A 7,817-nucleotide genomic window follows, 5' to 3' on the forward strand; every position below is an offset into this window, starting at 1 on the left:
TAGAACAGAGTAAATCACATTCAACTTGATGTAGTAGTTGCTGCGTGATGCCTAAACAAACGACAAAAAACAGACAGCCACAGACAAAATTTCTAAAAATTATTATTTTGGCGTCTATTAGTATTATTAAGACCCCTCATATAATTTTTTAAAGAAGATAAATAATTTATTTGTTAACAACTAGTTTAGATTTTATTTACATACAAAGAGGAGAAATAGGTAATTAAGTAACATAACTATAGGGAACTAAAGATGAGGGTTTGGACTACGTCTATATGTATTGTTTTGGTTGTGAACTCAAACTGTTCGTAATAATAGTGTTATATTATCTGTGGTAATACTATATCGATAGTTTTAAGATGATTATATTGACATGCTTTGAACACAGTATTTTAAAAAGTATATGGAAGATTTGCAATTTGTTTCTAATTAAACATTCTCTATGATTATGATTAAATAATATAGTGATATTTAAGTGGGTTAAACATTAATACACACAGTACAGTATATACAGTTCAACTATTTTCTTAACCCTTCAACAGATTCCGATAAATTCAGGGAGAATCGCGGAAGGTCGTCCTGATATGGTACAATTCCTACTCTCTTATTTCAACAATTAGGTAATTGGTTTCCGACGAACATAAACCTTATCTCCCTATTTCATAAAAATGTCAAACCTCTTATAAACTTAATTAAGCTAATTAAGTGGTTTATCTTTTTCGTTGCGCTAATTTTTCAATACGAAAGACAGCGATAAAAAACTCTAATAGTTAAAATAGATTTCTTAGAGGTATTAGATTTGAATTACGAGCGTTAGAAGTTAAATACTTTAAATATAATAAAATAATAATTTTTTTTTTTTTTTTTACAACACAGGGGGCAAACGAGCATGCGGCTCACCTGATGGTAAGTGACTACCGCCGCCCATGATCACCCACAACACCAGCGGCATTGCAGGTGTGCTGCCGGCCTTTTAAAAAGGAATATACTCTTTTCTTGAAGGTTATGTTGTCGTATCGGTTCGGAAATACTGCTGCTGGAAGTTGATTCCAAAGAATGGTTGTGCGTGGAAGAAAGTGCCTTGAAAAACGCACGGTGGAAGACCGCCACTCGTCCAGATGATTGGGATGAAACTTTAGTTTGTGGCGGGTTGTACGGTGGTGAAAATCAGCAGCAGGTATCAATCCGAACAATTCCTCAGAACACTCCCCATGATAAATTCGGTAGAAGATGCACAGAGACGCAACATCTCTGCGCAGTTTCAATGGGTCAAGTCGGACAGTAAGGCGTTGACTATCGATAATTCGAGCCGCCCGACTTTGAATGCGGTCTAACGGAAGGAGTTGGTACTGTGGCGCTCCTGCCCACAGGTGAGAACAGTATTCCATATGCGGCCTGACTTGGGCTTTATATAATTTCAGGCGGTGTTCTGGCATGAAATATCGTCTCACCCTATTGAGCACTCCTAACTTTTTGGAAGCTATCTTAGCCTTCTCCTCCAGATGACCGCAAAACTGGACGTCGCAAGATATATCAACGCCCAGAATTCCTAGACTTGACTTTTTATCAAGGGAAGTGCCCTGAAAGTGAGGAGATACGACAAACGGCGTCTTTTTTTAAACGCGCAGACTTGTGTCTTTTTGGGGTTAAATTGGACAAGATTTTGTTCACCCCAGATCGAAACTTGATGGAGTGAAGTTTCGATTTCAGAACAAGTCTATTCCGGCACTCATCGGTATGTGCCCGCGAGATCTTTGCATGACCGGTATATAATGTATCTCCTGTACTGTCGTCCGCATAGCAATGAATATTACTTATCTGTAACATATCATTGATATGCAGAAGAAACAGAGTCGGAGATAGTACACAGCCTTGCGGGACACCAGCATTCAAAGGTTTTAAATCAGAGCATGCACCGTCGACTACGACCTTAATGCTACGTTCCTTGAGAAAACTGGCGACCCAAATGCACAGTCTCGCAGGCAACCCAAATGAAGGTAGCTTTGAAAGCAGCGCTCTATGCCACACCCGATCAAAGGCCTTCGCAATATCCAGACTAACTGCTAAGGCCTCTCCCTTACTCTCGATTGCCACTGCCCATCGGTGTGTTAAGTAAGCTAAAAGATCACCGGCCGAACGTCCCTGTCGAAAGCCATACTGGCGATCACAGATCAGCCGGTGCTCTTCTAGGTACCGGAGCAGTTGACGGTTAATGATGGATTCCATAACCTTCGAGAATAAGGAAGTGATAGCTATGGGCCTATAGTTAGCTGGATCTGAGCGATCTCCTTTTTAGGGATCGGATGCACCAGAGCAGTCTTCCAAAACTTTGGGACTATGCCCGATGAGTAGCTAAGCCGAAAAAGACGCGTAAGAACCGGAGCCAACTCTGGTGCGCACGTCCTAAGCACAATTGGAGGAATACCATCAGGCCCACTCGACTTATGGATTTCGAGAGAGAAAAGTGCTCTACGCACTGAGCTATGCGTGAATTTAATGTCAGGCATAGAGCTCCTACAACACGTGATGGTCGGTGGTGGTTTCTCCCCGTCATCCAATGTCGAGTTTGACGCAAAGATGGATCCAAGAAGATCGGCCTTTTCTTTAGCGTTCTGGGCCAACGAGTCATCCTCCCTGCGCAAAGGTGGAAAAGATGACTTACAGAAATTCCCTTGTGCAGCTTTGGCAAGAGACCAGAAAGCTCGAGTCCCAGAGGGCAAACTAGCCAGTCTCTTGCCAATTCTACTAATATGCTCTGACTTCGCTGTGGCTATAACTCTTTTGAAATAATAATAATAATAATAATAATAAAAAAAATAATAATACTATTTATGTTCCAATTGTAATTTCGTAGAGGCGAAGTAAATATTTCAACAATTACTATAATTAATCAAGTATTGTTAACAATTTACCCTTGATCTTGATCGATTGTTTCACCTTCACATCGTTCATAAAGGACCTACAGATAAATGTAAACTTAATTGCAATTGATTTTAGAGTCTATTTTATAAAGGGTCGTTTGTAAAAGGTTCATAATTCGAGCTCATTTCACTGGATAGGCTTGGTTGGGCACGATGATTGTTTTCACGCAGTTTTTGTTTACAAATTTATCCTGTGATTGTGCGATGACTTTGTGGTTGGTAAATATACTGCCCGTCTGATAATAGCATTGGCTATAGATCACTTACCATTTTTTTTCTATTAATATTATAAATATGTAAAGTTATGACAGATATTTGAATGTTTAGATGTTTAATTCAATTTGTATGATGACCTTGGTAGTGTATTAGTTTAATACAATTGCCTCATGGACCGATGGTCGCGGGTTTGATCGTCGCACAATATTTTTTTTTTTATATTTTTGTAATTTTATATTGCTTTAGATGTTTCGTATGTATTGTATACCTTTTATCTATATTCTGAGAAAAAAATATTTCTGTTAATCGTCCTGCTTAGTTTGGTACTAAATATTATACAGTGGTATACTCGTATACAGGCAAACGCCGTTTAGAAGGAGGAAGGGATTGTTAGTAATGCGGATTATCAGTCCCATTACTAACGATATACCCTATCAGGTCAACCTCCACGTGGTCCTCCCTGGAAACCAACGTGCTGAATTTCAGGCGTATTCATCACGATGGGCTAACTGACCTGGCTTGACCTAGTTGACCTGGCTCCGCCAGCGTATATCGTTAGCGCAAGCGGAGTTACCATTCCATTATTATCCAGCGAAAAAACACTCAGTTTAGTATCACCCCCACTAGATGGAGCGACGATCTCAAATGCATTGCACAGACAGTGAATCTATAGTCGCTCAGTGGCTCGAGATCGCTCCTTATGGAGGAGGCCTATGTTCAGCAGTGAACATTTAACTGCCGAAATGATAGCGATGATTTATATATGTAATTAAATTAGGTATGCATTAAAATCATATTCTAAATTTACCCATATTCTTCATTTGTAATTCAATATACGTTGGCGAATCTATGGAATACAACTACGTGTATAATGTACGTTCCATTTCACCAGAGGGAGACTTTGTACAAAAGTCGATTGCTTGGGTACCTCTGTCCCATTCGTGTTTCTACCGTGAAGCAGTTGCGTTTGCATGGCTGTGTTTCGGTTTGAAGGGTGGGATATGGCGTGAATTTACAGGGTACAGAGGAATAACATCTGAGAACTCAGGAATGGCAACGCATGGGGGTATCATGGGCGAAACAGTATACTCTGTCATGTCCATGGTACTACTCATGTCTATAGGCGGCAGCTACCACTTTCCATCAGCTGGGCCGTCAGCTTATTTGCCATTCTAAGTTGTATAAAAAAACGTATATAATGAACCATAATAAATCATAGGAAATCAATTAACATAGTTGTACCCACAGCGTTGTACCACTAATTGTGAATACTTGAGGGCCTTGACGGTGTATAGAATTTATTATTGTTTCTTATAGAAAAACGATGATTACATTGTTATACATATAAAATCGTGTACGTATCTTCAAGGTAGTTCCTATTGGTTATTTATAAACCAATTATAATTTTTTAGATAAATTCTGACCATAATTTTTTTAAAGGAATGGTCAGAGAGATCATTCCATTAAAAAATAATAAAGAACAGTATTAGGATTCTGAATAGATTTTAATTCAACGTTTATGTTGCATTGTCAGCGGACTCATAACTTTTTTTATGTTAAAGACATAGAAGTACAATGATAACCAAGTCCGTGGCTCTGTGTTATTGTGGTACCGGTGAAGATAAAGTTATTAACCATAATATAGTTTGAAGTTAAGTTTAACTAACGGTTAACTTTAATCTTAACTTTGACTACATTATTAGACCCCATTGTCATTTCCGTTTGATGATTTTTTGTCACTAAGGCAATTCATAGTTCTTTAGATGATCTCTCTAACCATTCCATTAAAAAAAAAAATTGTGTGCTGTCGACATATGCATATGCTGGCGGGGTACTAAGGAAAAATGATAAGCGAGGATGAAACCAGACCAGTTGGCCATGGATGACGGATGCCACAATGGACCAAATTTACCATTCTTTCATTTTTCACTGGTGCTTCGCTATTTTGTAGATACCACTATTGTATAGATACCATTAATATAGTTGGGTGCACCATTGCAACTTTATCTATTAAAAAACATCTCAAATAATGGCTATTCACTCTGCCCTGTCAGCATCGAAGTTTTCGTGACGCTAGTTTCATGCTACATTTACAATACTATTATAAGGTCATCGTGTCATGAAATCAACTAGTGTAATATTTTTAAATTTACAGTTCCTTTCATGGTAACTAATAGGTATGCATTACTAGGAGAATTAAATTACTAGGGGAATCACAATAAAAACGATGTAGAGTGAAAATATACCAAAATATTTTTTTTTTTATGATAATGGAATGATAACCCCTTTTTGCACTAACGGTATACGCTGGCGGGGTACCAGTGAGGGATGATAGACGAAGATGGCAAGCAGGTTAGTTAGCCCATCGTGAAGAATTCGAGGAGAATCAACTACGATGATTTCTAGGGGAACCACGTGGAGGTCGACCTGATAGGGTATATTGTTAGCAATGGGGCTGTAAGACCCCCTATTACTAATAACAATCCCTTCCCTTAACACAATTAATATAAACTGTGTAAAGAAATAAAAAGTACCTATTAGTTTTTATTGTTTAAGATTGCTGTATATAACTAGGTAGGTATATTTAGTTCTGTCACAATTACTCAATAAAATTGGTTAAAGTAATATAAATATAAAATTTATAATAGCAAGAACGAAACTGTTTTGGTGGCACGTAACTAATGTATACGTATTTACATTATGAAAGTAGATTATTTTAAACACAATTGTAACTGCTAATGAAATTAATATTGTAGAACTATTATTTTTGTAATATAAATAGAGTAAAGTAGGTACATATTTAATTTTAAAATAGTTTATATTGATTTATTTATTATTTAATTCTTTTGCATTGTTTTATAGTAAATGAGATTATATTTAAATATTAGAATAAGTAAAAAAAAACACAGATACATATAGTATGTACTGAACGAGTTTAATTTGAGTTTATCATAAGTTTAATAAGAAAATCATAAAATTAAAGATGGCGACGCACTACGCTCCGTTGGCGGAAAAAATCAACCACCATAATATTTTCATCCATGCGAGCCGGTAGCTAATTGGATTCCTGTTACAATAAACGCGTCAGCCGCGGTCGGGTGAGGGGTAAAAAAATATCACCCCTCTATATTTTTGAGCCTGCGGGATAATGCGATAAAAATGTTAGCGTAACGGAGGGAGGTTTAGCGAATTTTCCGGCAGCAGCGAAAGCGTAGGTAATAGCAATAGTAGCCAGATATATCTTCGGAATTTATTTTCAGTAATTTCAAAAGTACCTAAGTAATTCCTTAGATTAAAAACTTTTAAACTTTAACAATTAAAAGTATCTTAGCTAGTTTCTTAATATACTTATTGAATTTTCTAAAAAAATATTTCAGGTATACTCTAGGTGTATAGTTAATTAGAGTAAGTTAAAAGAAAAGATTTATAGTTCTGTTAATAGAAGTCTATATTTATATGCAAAAGCTAAATGGATATATGAATAATATTTATAAGAAGTACTTAAATAATTATTATTATAGTCAGTCCGGGGATATTATTATTTATTATTTTATAGGTTATTTAATTGAATTTTTTTCAAATTCATTGTATATATATATATATATATATATATATATATATATATATATATATATATATATATATATATATATATATATATATATATTAAGTAATTGTTGAGAGCAAAATATCTATAGGTACCATAGTTACCTATTTAATTGATAAACATTTGAAAATGTGAACAGGAAATATTAATACAAAAATTTCACTACCTGCATAACTCACAAGGATTTTTTGTACAAGTAATTTGCTTAACTATTTAAAAATATAATAATATAATATACAGCGATGCTAGCGTCATCCCTCAGTTCAAAGTTAAATTTACAGGTCTATCTGTGTACTGTATTAATGATGTCTTGCCAGCATTCGCAATACACTTAAAGTGCTTTATGACTTATCGATAATGTTATCAACGGACACAGCTAGATGTCGTTAGAAAACAGTAGAGAACAATAGTAGGATTTTGAATAGATTCTAATTCAGCGTTTAAGTTGCATTGTCAGCGAATTCACAATTTTTTTATGTTAAAGGTTTAGAAGTATACCTAATGGTAACTAAGTCCGTGTCTCTCCATTATTGTGGTACCAGTGAAGATAAAGTTATTAACCATAATATAGTTTAAAGTTAAGTTGAACTAACGGTTAATCTTAACTTTGACTACATTATTATACCCCTTCGCTATTTCCATTTAATGATCTTCTTTAGAATATAATAGCACTTCATCACAACATCACTAGTAACATGCAAGATAAGTAAGTGTTTAGGTTAAATTAGTTATATATTTAAACAATAAACAATTAATTTTAGACAATGACATAGTAAAATATCACATTTGTTAAAGTAATTAACGTAAAAGTAATTACTACCTATCTGCTTACTTCCAATTAAAAAGTTAAACAACACTTAAACCGTATAAATAGAAAGAGGATGCATTTCTATTTTTCAATCAAATCAAACGAAACGCGTCACTAACGGCCGCAATCAAAATGTTGTAACGATTTCCGGGCGCTATTTTTTTTTTCTCGTCACCTCTAGCCACCGATCTCTGTTCATTCTCTCTCTTTTTGCTATCTGTATCAAAGCCGTATGTTTAAAAAAAATAAAACAGGCAGCAATGTT

The sequence above is a fragment of the Galleria mellonella genome, unplaced genomic scaffold, assembly GCF_026898425.1.
Source record: "Galleria mellonella isolate WM207_F2 unplaced genomic scaffold, CSIRO_AGI_GalMel_v1 utg270, whole genome shotgun sequence".
Lineage (NCBI taxonomy): Eukaryota > Metazoa > Arthropoda > Insecta > Lepidoptera > Pyralidae > Galleria > Galleria mellonella.